Here is a 23,315-nt window from a genome sequence, read left to right as displayed (position 1 = left end):
GCCATGGCATGCTATGCTAGGTGTTAACCATGGTCTATGAGGTGCCTCAAATGATTTAGAGAAATCATTTATGGTAAGAAAAGTTTCTGATGATATTAAGAGTTGATATCATATCTCATTGCCAATTAATGATGAGTCTAGTGAGTCACACACATACACAAGTACTCACCAAGTTAAATGTGATTTAATTAATTAGTTAAAGAGTTTAATTGATTAATTATATAGGTTTGGTTTGCAATTAGATTGCAAAGTCCCTAGCATGGCTTGAAACCAAATCTAGGTTATTTGATGTATAGTATAAGTTAAATTTATATTCTAAGTGTTTAAATATGAATTCAATTATGAGAAATTAATTAATAGAGATTAATTAATTAATTAATTTATATTCGATATAAATTGATTAGAAGAAGAGAAATAATTATTTTGGGTTGAGAACTCAAAATTACAATACAAAGGTAATTTAGTCATTTCACAGGGTGACATGTAGCACCATGAGATGGTGACACATGGCACCATATAAGCTTGTCATTTGTCTTCCAATCATGTAAGATGGTGTGAGGCCAATTGGAGATGAAATTTAAGACCTTAAGCTACATTTTTGGTGAAGAAACCATCCCAGAGAACCAACCTAAGTTGCTCTAAAAATTGACCTAATCCCGGTAACATATATATTGCCCTGGAAAATTGACCAAATAAACAGTGTTTGTTCATTTGGCCATAACTGAGTGTAGAAACATCCAATTGACTTGAATTTTATATCAATGGAAAGATTAAAAAATTTAGAACAAACTCAAATTCTGAACCTAACCAATTCAAATTGCTAGTCAAAGTTAAGACACCAAATCTGGCAGAACCAAATTTGCCCAGAAAATCAGGATCAAGACCAATCCTGCAAGTTAGGGTAAATTGACCATAACTTGAGCTACAAAACTCTAAATGGAGTGATTCAAAAAGGAAATTAAAGAAGACACATAAAGGGACAACTTTGATGAAGAAAAGTTTGCCAAATTCTCACCGTAGCTTAGACCAATGGAACAGTAAACATAGGACACAAAAACTGAATTTTTTAAAATACTTTAAGGAGGCTTAAAATTGCATTTGGCAATCAATGCCAACAAACTTAGAACCCAAAATGTGGTATAAATATATATCAAGCATTTGTGTACATATTATGTATGAAAAAGTTAAGAATTTGAGTGAATAGTAATGTGTGAATAGTAATTCCAAAGACATAAGAAATAATAATATAAATATTGTAAAGAATAAGAAAATCATATGGATGTATGAAGGGGGCATTAGTCCTCATTATGAGAGAGAAAAATATTTCGATGTACAAATAGTATATGAAAATTGATTGATGTGAATTGTGATTACATGAATGATCAAATGAATGTATAAATTATAATGAAATAATGAAATAATAAAACATAATAGCACTCAATGATACATATGAACCCTTAATGGTACTAATGTGATTAATGAATTTAAATTCTTAAAGTTGAGTGACTCTAGGATTTAAGGAAAATTTAGTTAAATTTGAAATCCATGAAATATTCAAGGATTACTTAAAATATGAATGATAATTTGTTTACATAATGTAATGAATAAATGAATATATGAATGAGACTATAGTTCTCATTATTGGAGAAAGGATAAGGAAAAATGCTTTGAGTACAATTACACATGAAAATAATTGTTATAAATTGTGATCAATATGAATGACATAATGGATGAATAAAATGATGAATGCATAATTTAGGTAGAATTGTATTTTAGACATTTACACTTCTGTTAGCAATAAAAATTAAAACGTTATAAATTATAATTGGAACATGTAATGAAATAATGATACTTATGAACCCTTAAAGGTACTAATGTGCTCATGTATTACCTAGACAAGTGTGTCAGATTGGATAGATTGGCATTTCACTAGGGTATTATTTTAGCAGTATTGCGTAAGGCTTTATGCCTGTATTAATAGCTTTATGCCCGCATTCATGGCTTTTATGCCCGATTATATGTTATCATGGCTTTTAGCCATACTGATATGTTATCATGGCTTTTTAGCCATACTGACTGCATACGTGGTCGACGTTCTGCATTTCACGTCCCATGGTATGACGGCCCGAGGCACCGCGGTGTCTAGTGCCGACAGCCCGAGGCATAGCTGTGTCCAGTGCCAACAACCCGTTAGCAACTGAAAATATTGAAATGAGTTTAGTCAGCCTATCATAGGTTACTTGGGTAGTGAAATTTATTGAAATGAGTTAAGAATATTAGCAACTGAAAATATTAACAATTAAATAAATGAGTAAGAATATTTAAATAAATTAGATTAGTTATTTAGTAGAAAGAATTGAAATGAATTGGAACTATATTAAAATTTAATTATTATGAAATAATCTATGATAACCTAGAAAGTATTGAATGAAATGATAAAAAGATTTACAAAAGAGATATAAGTATATTACTACTGTGAATTTAGGAATAAATTGCTTCTTAAGAGGAATAAATTAGAACGAAAGTTAGTTGATACTAGGAGTATTATATTAAATTAGATTAAATTCTAGAATATCCAAAGTATAATCCATTTCTTTCTTTATTTGTATATTATTTTCTTTGTTATATTATCACATCACTAAGCAGCAATGTTTAGCGCGATGGATTTGTTTCCTCGCGCAAGTACTGAAGATAAAGCCCAGTGGATACTGACTAGGATTTTTGGAGTCCGGATCTGTAGAAGTGTCAGAAGTGCTCAAGGTTGTCACCACCTCAGCAATGCATGTAGATAGGGCTCACATTAGTCATATTATGTAATTTTGTGAATTATAATTATTTATTATGTTGTAATGAAAATTAGGAAATTGTATGTAATATGCACCCGATGTAAATTATGAATTTATGCAATTAGTTTGCAAATTATGTAAACTAATGAAATTGAGAATTTTGATATATGTAATAAGCTTGAATGAATTTGTACAAATGAGTATGGATTTGAATTACATAATGATTTTTGAAATGATGATATGAGTATGAATGAATCATTGTATGGAAAATATTATTGAAAATTTCAAGCAGGTGAATAGTGAAATACGCCAACTGGCTATAAAATAGGGAAAACTCCACTGGTTTCTCCTTAGATAAATAATTGGTATTAAAATATAACAAGAACAAATTATTAAAGGAATAAAGTAAGATAAGATAGGGTGCTCTGGCACCGAATGTGAGGGGTGTTACATTTATTGGTATCAGAGCACGGTTTAGGCGTTCCTAGGCATCGATAGATAGAATAAGATTGTGTGCATAATATGCATTGCATTCATATGAGTTGAGGTGAGACTAATGCAGATTTCCGACTGCGTACATTAGGTAAATTTCGAGGACGAAATTTTTGTTAGAGGGGAAGAATTGTAGCACCCTCACTATATCTAGTCAGTGCATTCGACTATTCCGGTGATCAAGGTCTGTCCGAACAACTAGAATGTCTAGAATTGTATTTAGACTAGAGTGAGGAGTCATAAATAACTCAAATAACGATAAGAAAAATTAAGGAGAAATTTTAGAAATAAAATACAACAAAGTTAAATGAGCCGATGCCCCGGTGATGGGTAACCTAACGGGAAGTTGCGATGAAGACAGCTAGTAACCCTAAACCTGAGGGGACCCTGTGAAATAATTTTTTGGATGCCAGAGAAGAGTTATGGCACCTTAGGTAGCATTAGAATGCCAAGAAAATGTTAGGAGATTTTTTAAGATCAGTATAGACAATTTTATCTCCTTAAGCCAAACGGAGGGCATTTTGGTCATTTCGTCTTCAAAGATGATTTTTGGCCAACTTGTCCAGTTAAATAAATAATTATTATGACATAAAATATGAATAAATATTGCTAAAAATTTAATTGAAAATAAGTAAAAAAGAAAAGAAGAGAAAATGAAGAAAATTGAAATTTTGACATCACTAGGATGTCATTAAAGTTCCTTCCATCAATCACAATTTAACCATGTAACATCCCCACTGTACGTATTTTGTATGTTCTGTTGCTCCAGTGGCCAAATATCAGTCCATGCAAGTCAGGATGTCTAGAACTACACTTCGATGATAGTGAACAAACATATAATGATGAAATAAATAAAAAGAAAATACAAGAAAAATCAAAGAAAAATGAAAGAGAGAAAGTGAAGCTTAGTTAAACGAGCTGGCACCGCAGCGATGGGTGATCGCACCGAGAAGGCCATTGCAGATCATAGGTCCACGGGAAACCCTCGGAATTTAATCTTGAGACATAAATAAAGGTTTATTAAAATGTAATTGACACTAGAAATATCAAAGAAAAATTAATAAATTAGTACAAAGAAAAATGAAAAATCGAGAAACAGACAAAAATCGGTGTTACTGAAAAATCGGGAATATAACCCGAAGATTTGACACCAAGATCTGCCTTTTGACCTCAATTTCCATTAAAAATAAATGATATTACACTTTAGAAATGACATGAAAAATTAAAATAGGATACAATGTGTAAATAGTAAAAGAATGGAGCTAAATGAGCAAATAAGGAAACTTTAATTATTTAACCATTAAACTATTATCTAGTGCTCCACTAACTCCAGCCATGGGACACTTATCTAAGCCTTGGGATAGTTGAGTCATCTTCTTCTTCATCCCACTCCACCTTGCCGAAATGAAACTCACCATGGTAACCACCATGGCAGCCCCACATGCAACCTTTATGGGTGCATGATCAAGCCACCATTTCCACTTGGTTCCTTCATTAAAGCTTGCCTACTTACCTTGGGGAAGATATTAGCAATAAGAAAAACAAGATTTGGCGAAGTTTTGATAAGCTTCAAAGGTGGTAAGTGTCCAAAGCCTCTCCCTTGCTTTAGTAAACCTTGTGTTTAGGTTGAGATGAGTATTTTGATGAAGAGAAATGAAGAAAATCTTGAGAAATGAAATGGTCCATTTTCGGCAGCCATGATTATGTGTTGTATTTGAGTTTTTCTTACCTTTAATGGATGGAAATTATGGTTGATTAACTCAAATGGAGGATGTAGTAAGTTAAAATCTAAGTATGTGCATGTAGTGCTTGAATTAAGGGTGTGAAATGGAACCTTAATGCTTTGGGCAAACTGCCATGTTTGGCAGCCTATTAAATCATGAATTTGTGTGTGAATATGTAGTTTATTAATAATATATGCTAGTATTAAATTGTGGGCAGCATGTGTAAGTGATATTGAAGTATGATTATGTTGAAGTGTATGTGTAATATTGACATTGAGATATATTGAATTTTGGTGGAAGTGAATGTTGAACTTAATGGTGAATTGTGTTCATTGAGCACTTGAATGTTCTGCCCAAAATTGTTGCTAGAATTGTGTACAATATATATATGGAAGTGTCATTGATTGAATATTGAAGTAATGAGGAGGAGAAGGAATATCAAATTGGAAGTGTATGTGCTTTGTGTAGGTTGTGCATTAGGTCATAAGTGCCAAACTGTGAGCCCAATTGGTATGAGGCCAATGGGAGGTGAAACTAGACACCAAATAGGCCAACTTTCATGAAGAAATGTTGCCAAAATTCTGCCTAGAAACTGACCTTAAAAATGACCAAATCCAGAATAGCAACCTTGCAACCCAGATTTTTGACCATATGAATAGTAATCATTAGGATGACCATAACTCACTCAAAAACAAGTCCAATTGACCTGAAATTTTCACCATGGATAGCTTAGATATAGAGCTACATTTCTTATGAAGACACCAAGGCCCAAAAATGACCAGAACCAAGTCAAATAGCTTGCACAAATTCGGGTACCAAAACTGCTAGGACTAAAAGTGACATAAAATTGACCAAATTTTGCACTAAAGGTGCAATCTGTCCAGCTTTAGTAAATTGACCATATCTTGGTCTATACAACTCAGAATGACCTAAAATTTTGCCCCGTGTGCAATAAGACATAGAGCTACAATTTTGCTTCTTTGACCAGAAGCTAAAAACTAAGAGAAATAAGACTTTAAGCTAGACCAATCTAGCACACCAAATATTGAGAATTTGACATTTACATACAATGATGCTTGAAGCAATTTGGCAATGAATACCAACTTATAAAAATGGAAAATTGCACTATATTGGTAGCATATTGAATTACAATATGTGACATGTTGATGCTTGAAGCAACTTATCCATAGTACCTAAAAAGGTCAACATATGCATTGACTTATGAATTACATAATAGCTAGTAAACTCAAAAAAATTGATGAATTAAACAATTAATTTATAATGTGCCCTAGTTTGCCTAGTTGACTAGTTTGGATAGGTTGGCATGCCAATAGGATTCTGACAGCTGTTCTGTAAATGGCTTCATGCCATACTGTGTTTTTACTGCTTATTATGCCGCACTGTGACTTTAATAGCCTACGGCTATACATATTGTGTATTTATTTTTGGCTTATCGCCAGATTGACTATATGGCTTTTTAGCCATGCTATTTGCACACCGAGAGATACTTTGTGACCGATGGTGTGATGGTCCGAGGTACTAAGTACCCAGTGCCAGTATATCCGTTTATCCAGTCTGGTCAGTATATAGGCTACACGGGCAATAATTCAAGTACTATTAAATTCAAATACCTAAATTTAGTCTACTGACATACAGCACCACCAAAAATTCGTAAACACTTTATTTACTTTATTTTAGTGTATATTTCTTTATATTTGGCACCACTAAGAAAAATGGCTAAGTGCGTTGCTTTTGTAACGTGTAGGTATTGGAGACACAGTTGGGGAGCCTAACAGACCTACGACCGGGTGAGACATCAGATCTGCACAGGAGTCCAGAGTCATCCGCACTGCATTGCATACATTGTAGGACTTAGGATATCTTGTATTTTGTACTTTTGTTGTATTTTTGAAATTCGGTCTTGTATTTTGTAATATTATGAAAGCTCTAAAGTTTGTAATATCTTGTACATATTAAATAACATGGAGATTTTCTGGATATATTTAAATTATTATGGACTACATCATGGAACTGTTTAATGACTGTAAAAGTCTATTGACTTTATTGAGAAATAGAGACTGTGAAATATTTGAGATTTTTATATTATCATATTAAATTGTTTTCAACAGGTTTGGAAGGACAGTTTGTCCGAAATATAGATGGCACCTTGCCAAATTTTTATTACCAATCTTGAATGTGACACCTCTTACCCGTCTACAGTGTAGCCAAGCAAGATATGTCATACAGTGTACCGAACACCATATTTTATTTCAATCATTTTTTATTCTTCCTTATTTTATTTCTTTATGGTGATAAAATGCAATTTGTAAAATTTGACTTATTTAAGTCATTTATTGAAATTATAAATTCATTTAAGGTTCTGAAAAATTTATAAAAAATCAGACAGAGTACCAGCTAAAAATGGAGAAAATAGTTCTTCGGAACCTATTAAAAACACTTCCAATAATTGTTCAAATCACAACTCCAATTCTCACATCAATTTACAATAATTTCTTAATAATTCCTCCATTTGTCATTCATTCATTTCACATCATCATCATGCTCAAATCATAAATAAATTCTCATATGTTATTTATAAACACAAAGTTACTAATACTTACATTAATACAAAATTATATTATATTTGTTTCAAATATACATGATAAAATAAGAGTTTACTTACAAAAATTACAAAATACAAAATAGGACCTAGTGTCCTACTAATGCATTGTAGTCTGTGAGGTGACAAGGACACTATGCAGAACTGTGAACGGCCTTACCCAGTCTGTGGTCTACTGGGCCCTCTGTCCAAATCTTCAGTACCTACGCGTTGCAAAAGTGACGCGCTAAGCATAAAGCTTAGTGGTGCCAATAATACAAGAAAATATAATATGTAAATAAAAATAATAATTTCTTAGTTATTGTGTTCATAAGAAATGAATAATTACTAACTTATTGTTTAGTTGAAGTCTAATTACATTATATGATATTAACTTCTTCATGCATTTTGTTAATTATTTTCTTGATGATTTTGAGCTTCTTTATTTTATTGTAATCATTCTTGATCTTTATATTAATATTTAATTTCCGTATTTTCTTTAATAATAAGTTCAATTACAATTATATTTTTCCGTGCCCAAGTAACCTATACAAATTGACCGGACTGGATAAACGGGTAAACTAGCACTGGGTACCAGGTACCTCGGGCCGTCACACCATCAGTCACAATGTGTCTTCCGGTGTGCAAATAGAATGGCTAACAAGCCATAAAAGCAATAAGGCATAAAGCCAAGTATAACATCATAATCAGTATAGCCATAGGCTATCATCACAAAATGGCAATGAAGCCATACATCATACGCAGTACTGCTATCAGAATCCTATTGGCATGCCAACCTATCCAAATCAATCACATTAGGCCTACTAGGGCATATTACAAAGTCATTTCTTGAATATTTGTACTTTATGTGTAAGGTTAGTATTCATTTCATTAGTCAACTAAAATGTTGACTTTTTCATAGATAATAAGTATATTGGTTCAAATATCATCAACATACCACATTTTTCATTCTAAAGTTGTTGGCATTAGTTATCAATTCCATTTCAAAGCTTAGTGTTAGTTATTCACAATTTTCAGATTTCAAGCCTCTTGTTTACTGTTCATTGGTCATTTGTACAGTAGGAATTTGGCAAAATTGTCTTCATGAAAGTTGTTCCATATTGTGTCGAGTTACATTTCCTTTTTTGAATCACTCAATTTGGAGTTTTGTAGCTAAAGTTATGGCCTAAAAACCATAACTGGCCGGATTGGACAGAATCCAAAATTCTAGGCAAAACTGATTCTGCCAGATTTGGTAACCTAGGTTTGGTTGGCAATTTGACTAGGTTATGGTCAGAATTTGGATTTTTGTTCCTCATGAAAGTTGTATATCTATGTCTCAGCTTTCTGCTGGTAAAATTTCAGGTCAATTGGACCTTTCTACACTGAGTTATGACCAAATGAATAAACACTGTTCATTTGGTCATTTTGCCCAGGCAGAATGCAAGTCACCCAGATTAGGGCAATTTTTAGGTCAACTTGGTTTAGTTTTCTGGGCAGGATTTCTTCACCAAAGTTGTGCCATTATATGTCTAGTTTCATGTCTAATTAACCTTGTACCAATTGAACCTATACAACTCCATTTATAACTACCCAAACCTGCTGGACTCATGCTCAGTCCTGCGGGTCAGCCAAGGCAGCTCACCCACACTCAAATGCCAAGCCTCAACTCACTTCATTTTCTCATCATACACATTCAAATGGTCACTAATTGACCATTACAAGTTTAATGAACCATCACACAAGCAAACCCTAATGTTGTTCAAGTGTCCACATTTTCAAGGTTCATTCATGCATCACACTTGCATTTCACTTACTCTTACATGTTCAAGCACTCATCTCATACTATGGGCAGCTCATAAACACTTTACTTCAAGTAAATTCATCAAACCCTAACCACCCTTAGGCTGCTGAAATTTATAGGGATGGACACATAATTTTTATTTTGTTTTTCTTACATTTTTTACTTATCTCATGGCATTAAGCATGAATCAAGTAAAAATGCTAAGAGATTGGACACTAATCTCTTTTGCTAACTTTTTCAAGTCTCCAAAACTTCCTCTTCTTCTCTTCTTTTTGCTGCCTAGAGGTGTTCTAAGGTGTGAGGATCAAATTTAGAGAAGTCAAGTTAGGAATTTATGGTGATTTAAGGTGGGAAGTAAAGTTGGAGTAGTGTAAAAATGGTGAAATTTTCCTTTTCTTTCTCTTTTCTCTCTTGATTCAGCTGATTGGGGAAGATGGCTGCTGATTTCTTTTGTTTTCATCTCATTTTTTATTTCCTTTTTATCTCTTTAGTTAATTTGTTAAATTGTGATTGGGTGGGGGCATGTTAATGACATCATGTGATGTCATAATTCTTAATTTCTTTTATTTTTCTTTCCTTTTCTTTTTTACTCATTTTTAATTCAATTTTTAATAATATTTATTCATATTTTATGTCATAATAATTATTTACTTAACTGGACAAGTTGGTCAAAAATCATCTCCAAAGACAAAATGACCAAAATGCCCTCTGTTTGGCTTATCGAGCCAAAATCGTCTGTACCGATTGAAAAATTTTTCTAAGCCTTTTCTTGGCATTCTAATGCCATAGAACCCTCAATGACTCTTCTCTGGAGTCCCAAAAATTATTTTATCAATTTTCTCCCAGGTTTAGGGCTCTTAGCTGCGAGGACCGCAACTTCCCACTTGGTTACCCATCGCTAGGGCACCTGCTCATTTAACTTGATTGTATTTTATTTCAAAAATTTTTTCTAAATTTTTCTTATTAATATTTGAGTTAATTATGGTTCCTCACTTTAGTTTAAATATTTTTCCAGACGTTCTAGCTGTCCGGACCGACATCGATCACCGAAACAGTAGAATGTACGTAATGGATATAGTGAGGATGTTATAACTCTCCCCCTCTAATTTAAATTTCATCCTCGAAATTTACCTGACTTGAGTAATCATGGAGTTGCTACCTCTTTGTTTCTTCATTCCTTGTATCACCTCATCAGTGTTTAGGTTTGGCTCTTCTTGAGCTTCCATAGCATATACTTGTGGTGCCACCCTGACTTCGGGCCTTTCGACTGTCTCAGAAATAATTTTTTATGAAATGTCAGCCGTTTCTGCTCTACTCGATCTTTTACCCCTTTAAACTATATGGGCAGGTCTATCAACTTGTACCAGAGCTATTGAACTACTCCTCTGAGGGTAATCTCTTATGAAATGATCTGTAGCCCCACACTTGAAACACTCTCCAGTTAACAGTCAATACTCCCCTCTGTGTCTCCTACCATAATGCATATATTTAGGCACTGGGGCTAACCCCCTTGTTACTGTGCCTGGGGAGCTAGCTATAGATATTCCAATCTGGCCCCTCTGGCCTTATGTCTGATCTTGTGAACCAGAACCCTTAAGCTTCTTACTATCAGTCGATATACTTGACTGCCCTGGTCCAAATTCGCTCTTACACTGCCTATCTTTCCTATTCTGTTCACTTACTCTGACCCTTTCCACTTTCAGTGCGGCTTCAACTAATTTCGTGAAGTTCGTAATCCCCAAGGCAGTGATCATTATTTTAATATTGTCATTGAGCCCTTCTTCAAATGTAACAGCCTAGGCAAATCCCACATCGGCAAAACACAGGAGAGATGCTGGGTTTATAAGTTGGTGGTTCATAACTCTTAGTGACGCGTTTTAAAACCGTGAGGGCTTCGACTCAGAGCGGACAATATCACTAGTGGGCGAAGCCATTAAATTTGTGGTATCAGAGCCGCTCCGCGTGCAACCTTGAACGATGGTGGGGCAAACCTCAGCGAGAACGCTGAGTCCCATAAAGGGGGTGGATTGTAACACCCTAGGCAAATCCCACATCGGCAAAACATGGGAGAGATGCTGGGTTTATAAGTTGGTGGTTCGTAACTCCTAGTGACGCGTTTTAAAACCGTGAGGGCTTCAGCTCAGAGCGGACAATATCACTAGTGGGCCAGGCCATTACATTTGTGGTATCAGGGGGTGGATTGTAACACCCTAGGCAAATCCCACATCAGCAAAACACGAGAGAGATGTTGGGTTTATAAGTTGGTGGTTCGTAACTCGTAGTGATGCATTTTAAAACCGTGAGGGCTTCGGCTCAGAGCGGACAATATCACTAGTGGGCCGAGCCATTACATCAAACCTTCTACACCTTTCTGCTTCAGTGGGGACTATCTCCTTTCCGTAGTGACTTAGTCTGACAAACTCCTTCTCATACTCTGCTACTGATAGCTGCCTCTGCCTCAGACTAATAAACTCTCTTCTTCTGTCTTATAGGTACACACTTCCCACATACTTCTTCTTAAATTCAGCGAGGAAGAAATCCCAAGTTATCAATCCTGGCTGGGCTTCACTAGATACAGTGTCCCACCACTAATAGACATCATCTTGAAGTAAGGACACAGCACCCTCCAAGTTCTGCTCTGAGGTGCAATGCAGTTGCTATACCCTTATAGTGTGGTCTAGCCAATTCTCAGCCGCCACTGAGTCATCTTCTTTCTTACCCATAAAGTCCACAGCTCCAAATTTTCTCAGTTTTCCAGATGGGATTTCTGCTGTGGAGGTGGTGGTGGTGGCATAACCCCAGCCATCTGTCTAAAGAATTCAACCATTTGCTGAAACATAGCCAGCGGAGGCTGTGCAGGCACTGCTGGTGCTGGTGGAGCAGGTCCTCCCTGGCCCCCAGTCTCAACTGTAGGTGGAGCATGACTCTCCACTTCCTCATCTACTGCCCTCTGTGACATGGGGTCCATATCCTAATCAAAATAAGAAAGACAAACAGATCTGCATTAGTGTCACCTCAACTCTTACAAATGCAATGCATGGTATGGACTCTATCTAGACCCAGAAACCCCTAAACCGTGCTCTGATACCACTAAATGTGACACCTCTTACCCGTCTACAGTGTAGCCAAGTAAGATATGCCACACAGTGTACCGGACACCATATTTTATTTCAATCATTTTTTATTCTTCCTTAATTTATTTCTTTATAGTGATAAAATGCAATTAGTAAAATTTGACTTATTTAAGTCATTTATTGAAATTATAAATTCATTTAAGGTTCTGAAAAATTTATAGAAAATCCGGCAGAGTACCAGCTAAAAATGGAGAAAATAGTTCTTCGGAACCTGTTAAAAACACTTCCAATAATTGTTCAAATCACAACTCCAATTCTCACATCAATTTACAATAATTTCTTAATAATTCCTCCATTTGTCATTCATTCATTTCACTTCATCATCATGCTCAAATTATAAATAAATTCTCATATGTTATTTATAAACACAAAGTTACTAATACTTACATTAATACAAAATTATATTACATTTGTTTCAAATATACATGATAAAATAAGAGTTTACTTACAAAAATTACAAAATACAAAATAGGACCTAGTGTCCTATCAATGCACTGTAGTCTGTGAGATGACACAGACACTATGCAGAACTGTGAACGGCCTTACCCAGCCTGTGGTCTATTGGGCCCTCTGTCCAAATCTTCAGTACCTACGCGTTGCAAAAGCGACGCGTTAAGCATAAAGCTTAGTGGTGCCAATGTTACAAGAAAATATAATATACAAATAAAAATAATAATTTCTTAGTTATTGTGTTCATAAGAAATGAATAATTACTAACTTATTGTTTAGTCGAAGTCTAATTACATTCTATGATATTAACTTCTTCATGCATTTTGTTAATTGTTTTCTTGATGATTTTGAGCTTCTTTATTTTATTGTAATCATTCTTGATCTTTATCTTAATATTTAATTTATTTTCTTTAATAATCAGTTCAATTACAATTATATTTTTCCATGCCCAAGTAACCTATATAAATTGACCGGACTGGATAAACGGGTAAACTAGCACTGGGTACTAGGTACCTCAGGCCATCACACCATTGGTCACAATGTGTCTCCCGGTGTGCAAACAGAATGGCTAACAAGCCATGAAAGTAATAAGGCATAAAGCCAAGTATAACATCATAATCAATATAGCCATAGGCTATCATCACAAAATGGCAATGAAGCCATACATCATACGCAATACTGCTATCAGAATCCTATTGGCATGCCAACCTATCCAAATCAATCACATTAGGCCTACTAGGGCATATTACAAAGTCATTTCTTGAATATTTGTACTTTATGTGTAAGGTTAGTATTCATTTCATTAGTCAACTAAAATGTTGACTTTTTCATAGATAATAGTTATATCGGTTCAAATATCATCAACATACCACATTTTGCATTCTAAAGTTGTTGGCATTAGTTGTCAATTCCATTTCAAAGCTTAGTGTTAGTTATTCACAATTTTCATATTTCAAGCCTCATGTTTACTGTTCTATTGGTCATTTGTACAGTAGGAATTTGGCAAAATTGTCTTCATGAAAGTTGTTCCTTATTGTGTCTAGTTACATTTCCTTTTTTTGAATCACTCCATTTGGAGTTTTGTAGCTCAAGTTATGGCCTAAACACCATAACTAGGCGGATTGGACAGAATCCAAAATTCTAGGCAAAACTAATTCTGCCAAATTTAGTAACCTAGGTTTGGTTGGCAATTTGACTAGGTTATGGTCAAAATTTGGATTTGTGTTCTTCATAAAAGTTGTATATCTATGTCTCAGCTTTCTACGGGTAAAATTTCAGGTCAATTGGACCTTTCTACACTGAGTTATGACCAAATGAATAAAACTGTTCATTTGGTCATTTTGCCCAGGCAGAATGCAAGTCACCCGGATTAGGGCAATTTTTAGGTCAACTTGGTTTGGTTTTTTGGGCAGGGTTTCTTCACCAAAGTTGTGAAATTATGTGTCTAGTTTCATGTCCAATTGGCCTTGCACCAATTGAACCTATACAACTCCATTTATAATTGCCGAAACCTGCTGGACTCATGCTCAATCCTGCAGGTCAGCCAAGGCAGCTCACCCACACTCAAATGCCAAGCCTCAACTCACTTCATTTCCTCATCATACACATTCAAATGGTCACTAATTGACCATTACAATGTTAATGAACCATCACATGAGCAAACCCTAATGTTGTTCAAGTGTCCACATTTTCAAGGTTCATTCATGCATCACACTTGCATTTCACTTACTCTTACATGTTCAAGCACTCATCTCATGCTATTGGTGTTAGTAGTATGCCCTAGAGCATATCATTTAGTATGTATCTTGTACATATTTTTATTAATAAAAGGCATTTCTACTTTTTCGTTTACATAATATATTTGTGTGTAATAGAAAAGGTCCATTGATATTTTGTTAGAAATATTATTCTTAAGTTGTTAAGAATATGAGTGACAATATTTCTAGCACAAAGTATCATAAATAGGCTCACCATCGAAGATACTTCATAATAAGGACATGACTTATCCAGAAAGATTGTATTCATGTTTGTTCCTAAGTTATTTATATGAGATATAAATAAGATGGAATGGTGAGTCTCATGCCATATAACAAACATGATAGACACTTATAAATGATAAGTAGGCCGAACCAGTGACACTTATGATAAGCACATGGAGTTTACTCTTGCCAATGTTTTGTCATAAATCATATCAGTGCATATAATCTTTAGACCTGAGATAGCACAGTTATCTTGTATATAGGTAGTTTGTGTTTGATACTGCTTTCATACTTGTACTGTGTATGGGTATATGGGCATCTGTTGGCTCCTACTAGTTATATACGGAGGTAGGTGTTGATCAAGATGGAATCTGTTCCTCTAAGTAAATAGAGATAAAATCCTATGTTCATTTAATTGTTTTTAATGTTTCAAGTTCCTGGCCAGGACAGATAGATTTATTCAGAAAAGAGTTTCTGATGAGAAAATCTTTTTAATCAAGAACTGGAATTAAAAGAGAATATAATATTCATAGCAAATGGAGTTTGACATAAACCATGACTCCAACTTGAGTTTGGATATTGTAACAGAGAGATTCTAGTGCATAGTAACATATGATTATAGGTTCATTTAAGGTAAACCTTATTACTAATTGGGTGGCCATGGCATGCTATGCTAGGTGTTAACCATGGTCTATGAGATTCACAAAATGATTTAGAGAAATCATTTATGGTAAGAAAGAGTTCTGATGATATTAAGAGTTGATATCATGTCTCATTGCCAATTAGTGATGAGCCTAGTAAGTCACACACATACACAAGTTATCACCTATTTAAATATGATTTAATTAATTAATTAAAGAGTTTAAATGATTAATTAAATAGGTTTGGTTTGTAATTAAATTGCAAAGTCCCTAGCATGACTTGAAACCAAATCTAGATTATTAGATGTATAGTATAAGTTAAATTTATATTTAAAGTGTTTAAATATGAATTTAATTAATGAGAAATTAATTAATAGAGATTAATTAATTAATTTATATTTGATATAAATTAGAAGAAGAAAAATAATTATTTTGGGTTAAGAACTCAAAATTAAGACACAGGAGCATTTTGGTCATTTCACAGTGTGACACATGGCACCATGAGATGGTGACACATGGGATTACACATAAGCTTGCCAAATGTTTTTTAATCATGTAAGATGATTAAAATCAAGATTAAATATAGGTTTGACACTTGGCACAATGTGATTGGGTCACTTAAACCTAGAGCTAATCAAAGGGTGACATGTGGCAAGGGTTTAATGTGTTAACCTAGCTATATAAGTGTTGTTATGAAAAAGAAAAATAACTAGCAGTCACTCCTCTCCTTTGTCATGCCACTTTGAGGCTTTTCATCTATTCTTCTTCATCTCTCATCAATTCAAAGAGGTTAGCCATCAATCTCTTGAATTAAGAACACTAGAAATTGTTTCTTGTGTCCTGTTTACATATCTAATCTCTTAAAAGGCATAACTTGAATTTCTAATTAATAGAAAAAGCTTTAGAAGCTGTTCAAGGGCTGCCACAGGTGTTCTTGGTGTGGACAAGCTAGAGGGACAACATCTGGTATCCTGAAGACGAATCTCAAAGGTGCAGACACGCTGCAGTGCATCAAGAGGTTAGTGTAATCGTTCTTGATTTAATCTAGGGTTCTAAAATTAATCTGATTAATTTTAAAATCTTAAATGGCAAATACAGATCCAAAAACATATTAAAAGAGTTTTAATATGTTGTTTATCATTGAAATCAAATAGATAAAAATAAATATTGCATGATGCATGTGACCCTAGGTGAAAATTTTTGAATTCAATGGTACAAACTTGTGTTTTTCACGCTTCCGTTCCTTTCAATTGGTATCAGAGCCACTATATTTGCCATTTAGATTGTTGATTATATGATTTAATTGTGTGATTTGATTATGAGATGATTGATCCATTGCTGGTTGGATCAAGAGGTGTGGCGACATGCTTGATGAACTCCAACATGGTGCGCATGGCTTGGGAATATCATGGTGCGCATAGTTGTTATTTAATTCTGCAATTGTTGCATGATGAAAGGTTCATCATATGACTAATTAAAATGTTTAATTAGGAATTTTAATAACACAATTAAATTATGATTCAAATCAGAATTTTAAAAATTGTTTAAATGTGATTCAAATCTGAATTTTAAAAGTTGTTTGAATGTGATTCAAATCTGAATTTTTAAAATTGTTTCAATCATATTTAAATCTGATTTTTTAAAATTGATTGAATAAAATTCATATTTGATTTTTTAAAATATGTTTGAATGTGATTCAAATCTGATTTTTTAAAAAATGTTTGAATGTGATTCAAATCTGAATTTTTAAAGTTGTTTGAATGTGATTCAAATCTGAATTTTTAAATTTGTTTGAATGATATTCAAATCTGAATTTTTAAATTTATTTGAATCATATTCAAATCTAGATTTTTAAGTTGAATATGAGATATTCAATTTAATTTAAGTATGTATGTTTTATTTAATTGTTAAGTAGTGATATGCATGATGGATGATCATGGACTATAAAAGACCAATGTGATTGGATTTATTTCTTTTATGTTTCTTTAGGATTGTAAATTAATTAATTTATTTTAATTTATTTTGGGCATGTATTATTAAGTTTGTAATAATTTTTGGGTTGTAATTTCATTTATTTAATTTCTTGTAAATTCGCCTTGGAATGCCAAGGATTACTATGTAATATTGGATTGCAAGAAGTTCAAGGAGGTCAAGAGCATTGTTGGGACCAGTGGGAGGAATTCAAGATCAAGTGTTGATTATGTACTCCTTCAGCAACTCTTGTAAAATGAATGAATGAATGAAATGCACCTAGAAAAGCCCTGATTCAATTCTTGGTGGCTCAGAATTGAATCCCTTAGAAAGTCCATGATCATACCATATTTATTGCTTATCCATGAATGCATGAGATGTATGGGAATGTATGCTATTATATGATATATGCATGCTAATTGGATAATATGCAAAGTGAGACCTTAATAGTAATTAGAATGATCATAAAATCTTCCAAACAAATGATTAAGTTGGAAATGCTATAATTAAAGTAATTGTAACATAGGCCCTCCATTGGGGCAATTATTTTAAGAAATTTTAAATAATTACATAAGATGCAATTAATTTAAGAGATTTTCTTAAGAATAATTGTTAAGCATGAGATGTTGTAAATATGTAAATGGTTTAGTGGCCAATATTGGATGTACCTGAGGACATTAAAATTATTTGCATAATTACTGGCTCAATGGGATCAACTTAACTAATGCAAGATAAGTCAATAATGGATGTACCTGAGATTTTGAGCATTAGGGGCTAGGTAAAGGATTGAACCTCACATGAGATGTGATGGGTAAGGAGTTGCTCACTTATAGTTTATTGTAATTCCAATAATGGATATACCTGAGGATGATCAATAGAATTATAAGAATTCAATCACCCACTAGAAATCTATCTAACTAGGATTTCCGTTTTCTACTTTGGAAGTGTAGGATCCGCTAAGTTAGTGGGAGGACCAATTTGATTAAAAGACCATAATCATTTTGGTTAATTACATGATACATTTACTAATTAATCTGGTTATTTTCTGCAGTTAATTTTCTGATAAAAATGAGCACAAAACAACCACCACCATCCAATATCCTTGCAAGCATACTTGATCACAATAGGTTGACAGGACCTAATCTGTCTGATGGGCTAAGAAATTTGAAACTTGTCCTGAACCTTGAACATATAGGATATGTTCTAGATTCAAATGTTCCTGGTCCCTTACCTCCAGAGGCCACACAAGAGGAACATGAAATTTTGGACAAATGGAAGGAGCATGATATGAGAGCTAAGTGTTACATGCTTGCTTCCATGAGTAATGAGTTACAGAAGCAACATGAGAACATGCAGAGTGCGAGTGAGATCCTCCTTTACCTACAAGAGTTGTATGGTGAGCACAGTAGGAATGCTAGGTATGACATATCTAGACAGCTATTCCGTATGAGGATGTCTGAGGGACAGAATGTTGGGGATCATGTCCACAAGATGATTCGGCTGATTGAGCAGTTGGAACATCTTGACATCAACATGGATTTCCAACTACAGACGGATTTGATCCTTCAGTCCTTTCCTGAGTCTTTTGGGAATTTTGTGACAAATTTCCATATGACTAAACAGGAATGTACGTTAGCTGGTTTACTCAACATGCTGGTTATTGCCCAAAAGAATATGCCAGGCAATAAAGGAAAAGAGGTAGCTTTGGTTGCATCTTCTTCTGCTGGAAAGTCCAACAAGAAGAAGGGCAATAAGAAAAAGAAACCTCAGATTCCTGGTCCTTCCAAGAAAATAGCTAAATAGAAAAGGAAGACTAAAGCTAATGGAGGCAAAGGAAAGTGTTTTCACTGCCAAAAGGATGGGCACTGGAAAAGGAACTGCCCAGAGTATCTTGTTTCTCTGAAGGACAAGAAGGATACACCTTTGGAAGGTATGTCCATATCTTGTTATTTAGATTCTGATGATACTCATAGATTCATCTACAGCTTGGGTTTTAGATACTGGTGCCAGTTCTCACATTTCTAATGATATGCAGGAACTAGCAAGCAGTAGCAGCTTGCGTTCTCAAGATATTGGAGTCCAGATTGGCAATGGCTCAACTGTTAAAGCTTTAGCCATAGGATCTAAATCTTTTTACATGTTTAGACATGTTTTGTGTTTGGATAATATTTTATATGTACCTGATGCTTTTAAGAACATCATTTCTATATCTAGTTTGACTAGAAATGGCTATGAATTTCAGTTCACAGATGATGTTTGCAATATTTATTTTGGAAATAAATATGTTGGTTCGGGTTATATGAATGATGGTCTTTATTATTTGGATAATAATGATAAACACAAATTGAATGCAAGTGATCTAAAAGAATGCAATGCCATGGTGAAAACCAACTCAAGTTCAAAATATATTTGGCACTTAAGGTTATGTCATGTTGCAGAAGATAGGATTGCAAAACTGGAGAAAATGGCATTTTATCCTCATTGGGCTCTGAGCCTACTCCAACTTGTGAATCTTGCCTTCAGGGCAAAATGACTAGATCACCCTTTGTTGGACAAGGGCTAAGAGCTGAAAATATTTTGGAGCTAATACATAGTGATGTATGTGGTCCATTTAAAGAAATGGCTAGAGGGGGTTTTCATTATTTTATTACCTTTACTGATGATAAATCAAGGTTTGGGTATTTGTATTTGATGAAATACAAACATGAATCCTTTGAAAAGTTTAAGGAATTTAAATCTGAAGTAGAAAATCAAACTGGAAAGAGTATTAAAGCTCTTCGATCAGATCGTGGAGGTGAATATTTGAGTACTGAATTTGATGAATACTTGAGAGAGCATGGCATTGTTTCTCAGCTGACTCCTCCAAGAACGCCACAACTGAATGGTGTATCTGAAAGGAGAAATCGTACCCTATTGGATATGGTACATAGTATGATGAGCTATACTGATATGCCAATCTTCTTTTGGGGATTTGCATTAGAATTAGCTTTGTATATTCTGAATAGGATTCCATCAAAATTAGTTTCTTCCACACCTTATGAGATATGGCATGGAAGAAAACCAAGTCTTAAGCATGTTAAGATTTGGGGTTGTCCAGCTTATATCAAAAAGCTGAACACTGATAAATTGGAGACCAAATCAGAAAAGGTCGATTTGTTGGATATCCAAAAGATAGTTTTGGATATTATTTTTATTTGCCTACTTCACAAAAGGTTGTGATAAGTAGAGAGCTACATTTCTTGAACAACAGTTTGTTCAAGAAGGAGGCAAAGGAAGGCAAATAGAGTTAGAATTGGAGAATTCTGACCAACCAACAGATCAGATGGATATAGATCGATCTAGTCAACCTATACCCGTTGATGAAACATCTACAGCTGTTCCTCGTAGAACAACCAGGGTATCTCACCCACCAGTGAGATATGATTTTCTTCATGAAGAAGAATAAGAGTTGTCTACTCATGAAGAAGTAGATCATGGAGATTATCCACTTACCTATGAAGAAGCTATATCAGATATAGACTCTTCAAAATGGATTGATGCTATGAAATCCGAGATTGATTCCATGTATAAGAATCAAGTTTGGGATCTTGTTAACCCACCTGAAGGTATTGTACCTATAGGGAACAAATGGGTTTTCAAGAAGAAAATTGGTTCTGATGGAAAGGTGCAGACCTATAAGGCAAGGCTAGTAGCGAAAGGGTTTCGCCAAAGGCAAGGAATCGACTATGAGGAGACTTTCTCGCCTGTTGCCATGCTTAAATCAATTAGGATTTTATTAGCAATAGCTGCATACTATGATTATGAAATTTGGCAGATGAATGTCAAAACAGCTTTTCTCAATGGATACATTGAAGAAAACATTTTCATGGAACAACCTAGGGGTTTTGAATCCCAAGATGGTTCCAAGGTATGCAAGCTAAAGCGATCCATTTATGGGTTGAAACAAGCTTCAAGGAGTTGGAACATCCGTTTTGATGAAGCCATTAAATCCTTTGGTTTTATCAAAAATGAGGATGAGCCATGTGTATATAAGAGGGTTAGTGACAGTGCTATCACTTTTCTTGTCTTATATGTGGATGACATATTGTTGATGGGTAATGACATAGGTATGTTGACAACTCTAAAGGTATGGTTGTCAAATACATTCTCCATGAAAGACTTAGGGGAGGCAACCTATATTCTTGGGATTCGCATCTATAGAGATAGAGCGAAAAGAATAATTGGTTTATCCCAAAGTCTATACTTGGAAAAGGTGTTAAAGAGGTTTAACATGCTTGATTCCAAGAGAGGATTGTTACCAGTGAGACATGGTATCCATCTTTCTAAAGAGATGTCTCCAAAGACACCTGAAGAAAGAGATAAGATGGCCAGGATTCCATATGCTTCGGCTATTGGAAGTTTAATGTATGCAATGTTGTGTACTAGGCCGGATATCGCATATGCTGTTAGTTTGACTAGCAAGTATCAATCCAATCCAGGTTTGGAACACTGGATAGCTGTCAAGAATATCCTTAAGTACTTGAGAAGAACTAAGGATTTATTCTTGATTTATGGAGGTGGAGACTTGCAATTGGATGGTTATACTGATTCTGATTTCTAATAAGATATCGATGATAGAAAGTCTACCTCTGGATATGTGTTCATTTGTAATGGAGGTGCAGTCAGTTGGAAGAGTTCCAAATAGAGCACGACTGCAGATTTCACTACAAAGGCTGAGTATATTCTCGCATCGATGTCGCAAAGGAAGTCGCTTTGGATAAAAAAGTTCGTGACAGAACTTACAGTAGTTCCTTCCATTGAGTCAGCAGTTCCACTACACTGTGACAATAATGGAGCAGTCATTCAGGCTAAGGAACCAAGGTCTCACCAGAAATCCAAACACATAGAAAGGCGCTACCACATTATCAGAGAAATAGTTGGGCGAGGCGATGTAGCCATGCAGAAAATAGCATCAGCTGAAAATCCAGCTGATCCATTCACTAAGCCTATGTCACAGACTCAGTTAGACCAACATCTTGAGAAGATAGGTCTAAGATATTGTAATGAATAGCTTTAGTGCTAGTGGGAGATTGGTAGTAGTATGCCCTAGAGCATATCATTTAGTATGTATCTTATACATATTTTTATTAATAAAAGACATTTCCACTTTTCCGTTTACATAATTTATTAATGTGTAATAGAAAAGGTCCATTGATATTTTGTTAGAAATATTATTCTTAAGTTGTTAAGAATATGAGTGATAATATTTCTAACACAAAGTATCATAAATAGGTTCACAATCGAGGATACTTCATAATAAGGACATGACTTATCCAGAAAGATTGTATTCATGTTTGTTCCTAAGTTATTTATATGAGATATAAATAAGATGGAATGGTGAGTCTCATGCCATATAACAAACATGATAGGCACTTATAAATGATAAGTAGGCCGAACCAGTGACACTTATGACAAGCACATAGAGTTTACTCTTGTCAATATTTTGTCATAAATCATATCAGTGCATATAATCTATAGAACTGAGATAGCACAGTTATCTTGTATATAGGTAGTTTGAGTTTGATACTGCTTTCATACTTGTACTGTGTATGGATATATGGGCATCTGTTGGCTCCTACTAGTTATATATGGAGGTAGGTGTTGATCAAGATGGAATCTGTTCCTCTAAGTAAATAGAGATAAAATCCTATGTTCATTTAATTGTTCTTGATGTTTCAAGTTCCTAGCCAGGACAG

The sequence above is a fragment of the Hevea brasiliensis genome, chromosome 1, assembly GCF_030052815.1.
Source record: "Hevea brasiliensis isolate MT/VB/25A 57/8 chromosome 1, ASM3005281v1, whole genome shotgun sequence".
NCBI lineage: Eukaryota > Viridiplantae > Streptophyta > Magnoliopsida > Malpighiales > Euphorbiaceae > Hevea > Hevea brasiliensis.
The sequence above is the reverse complement of the archived record's forward strand: the minus strand, read 5'-3'. Positions refer to the sequence as shown.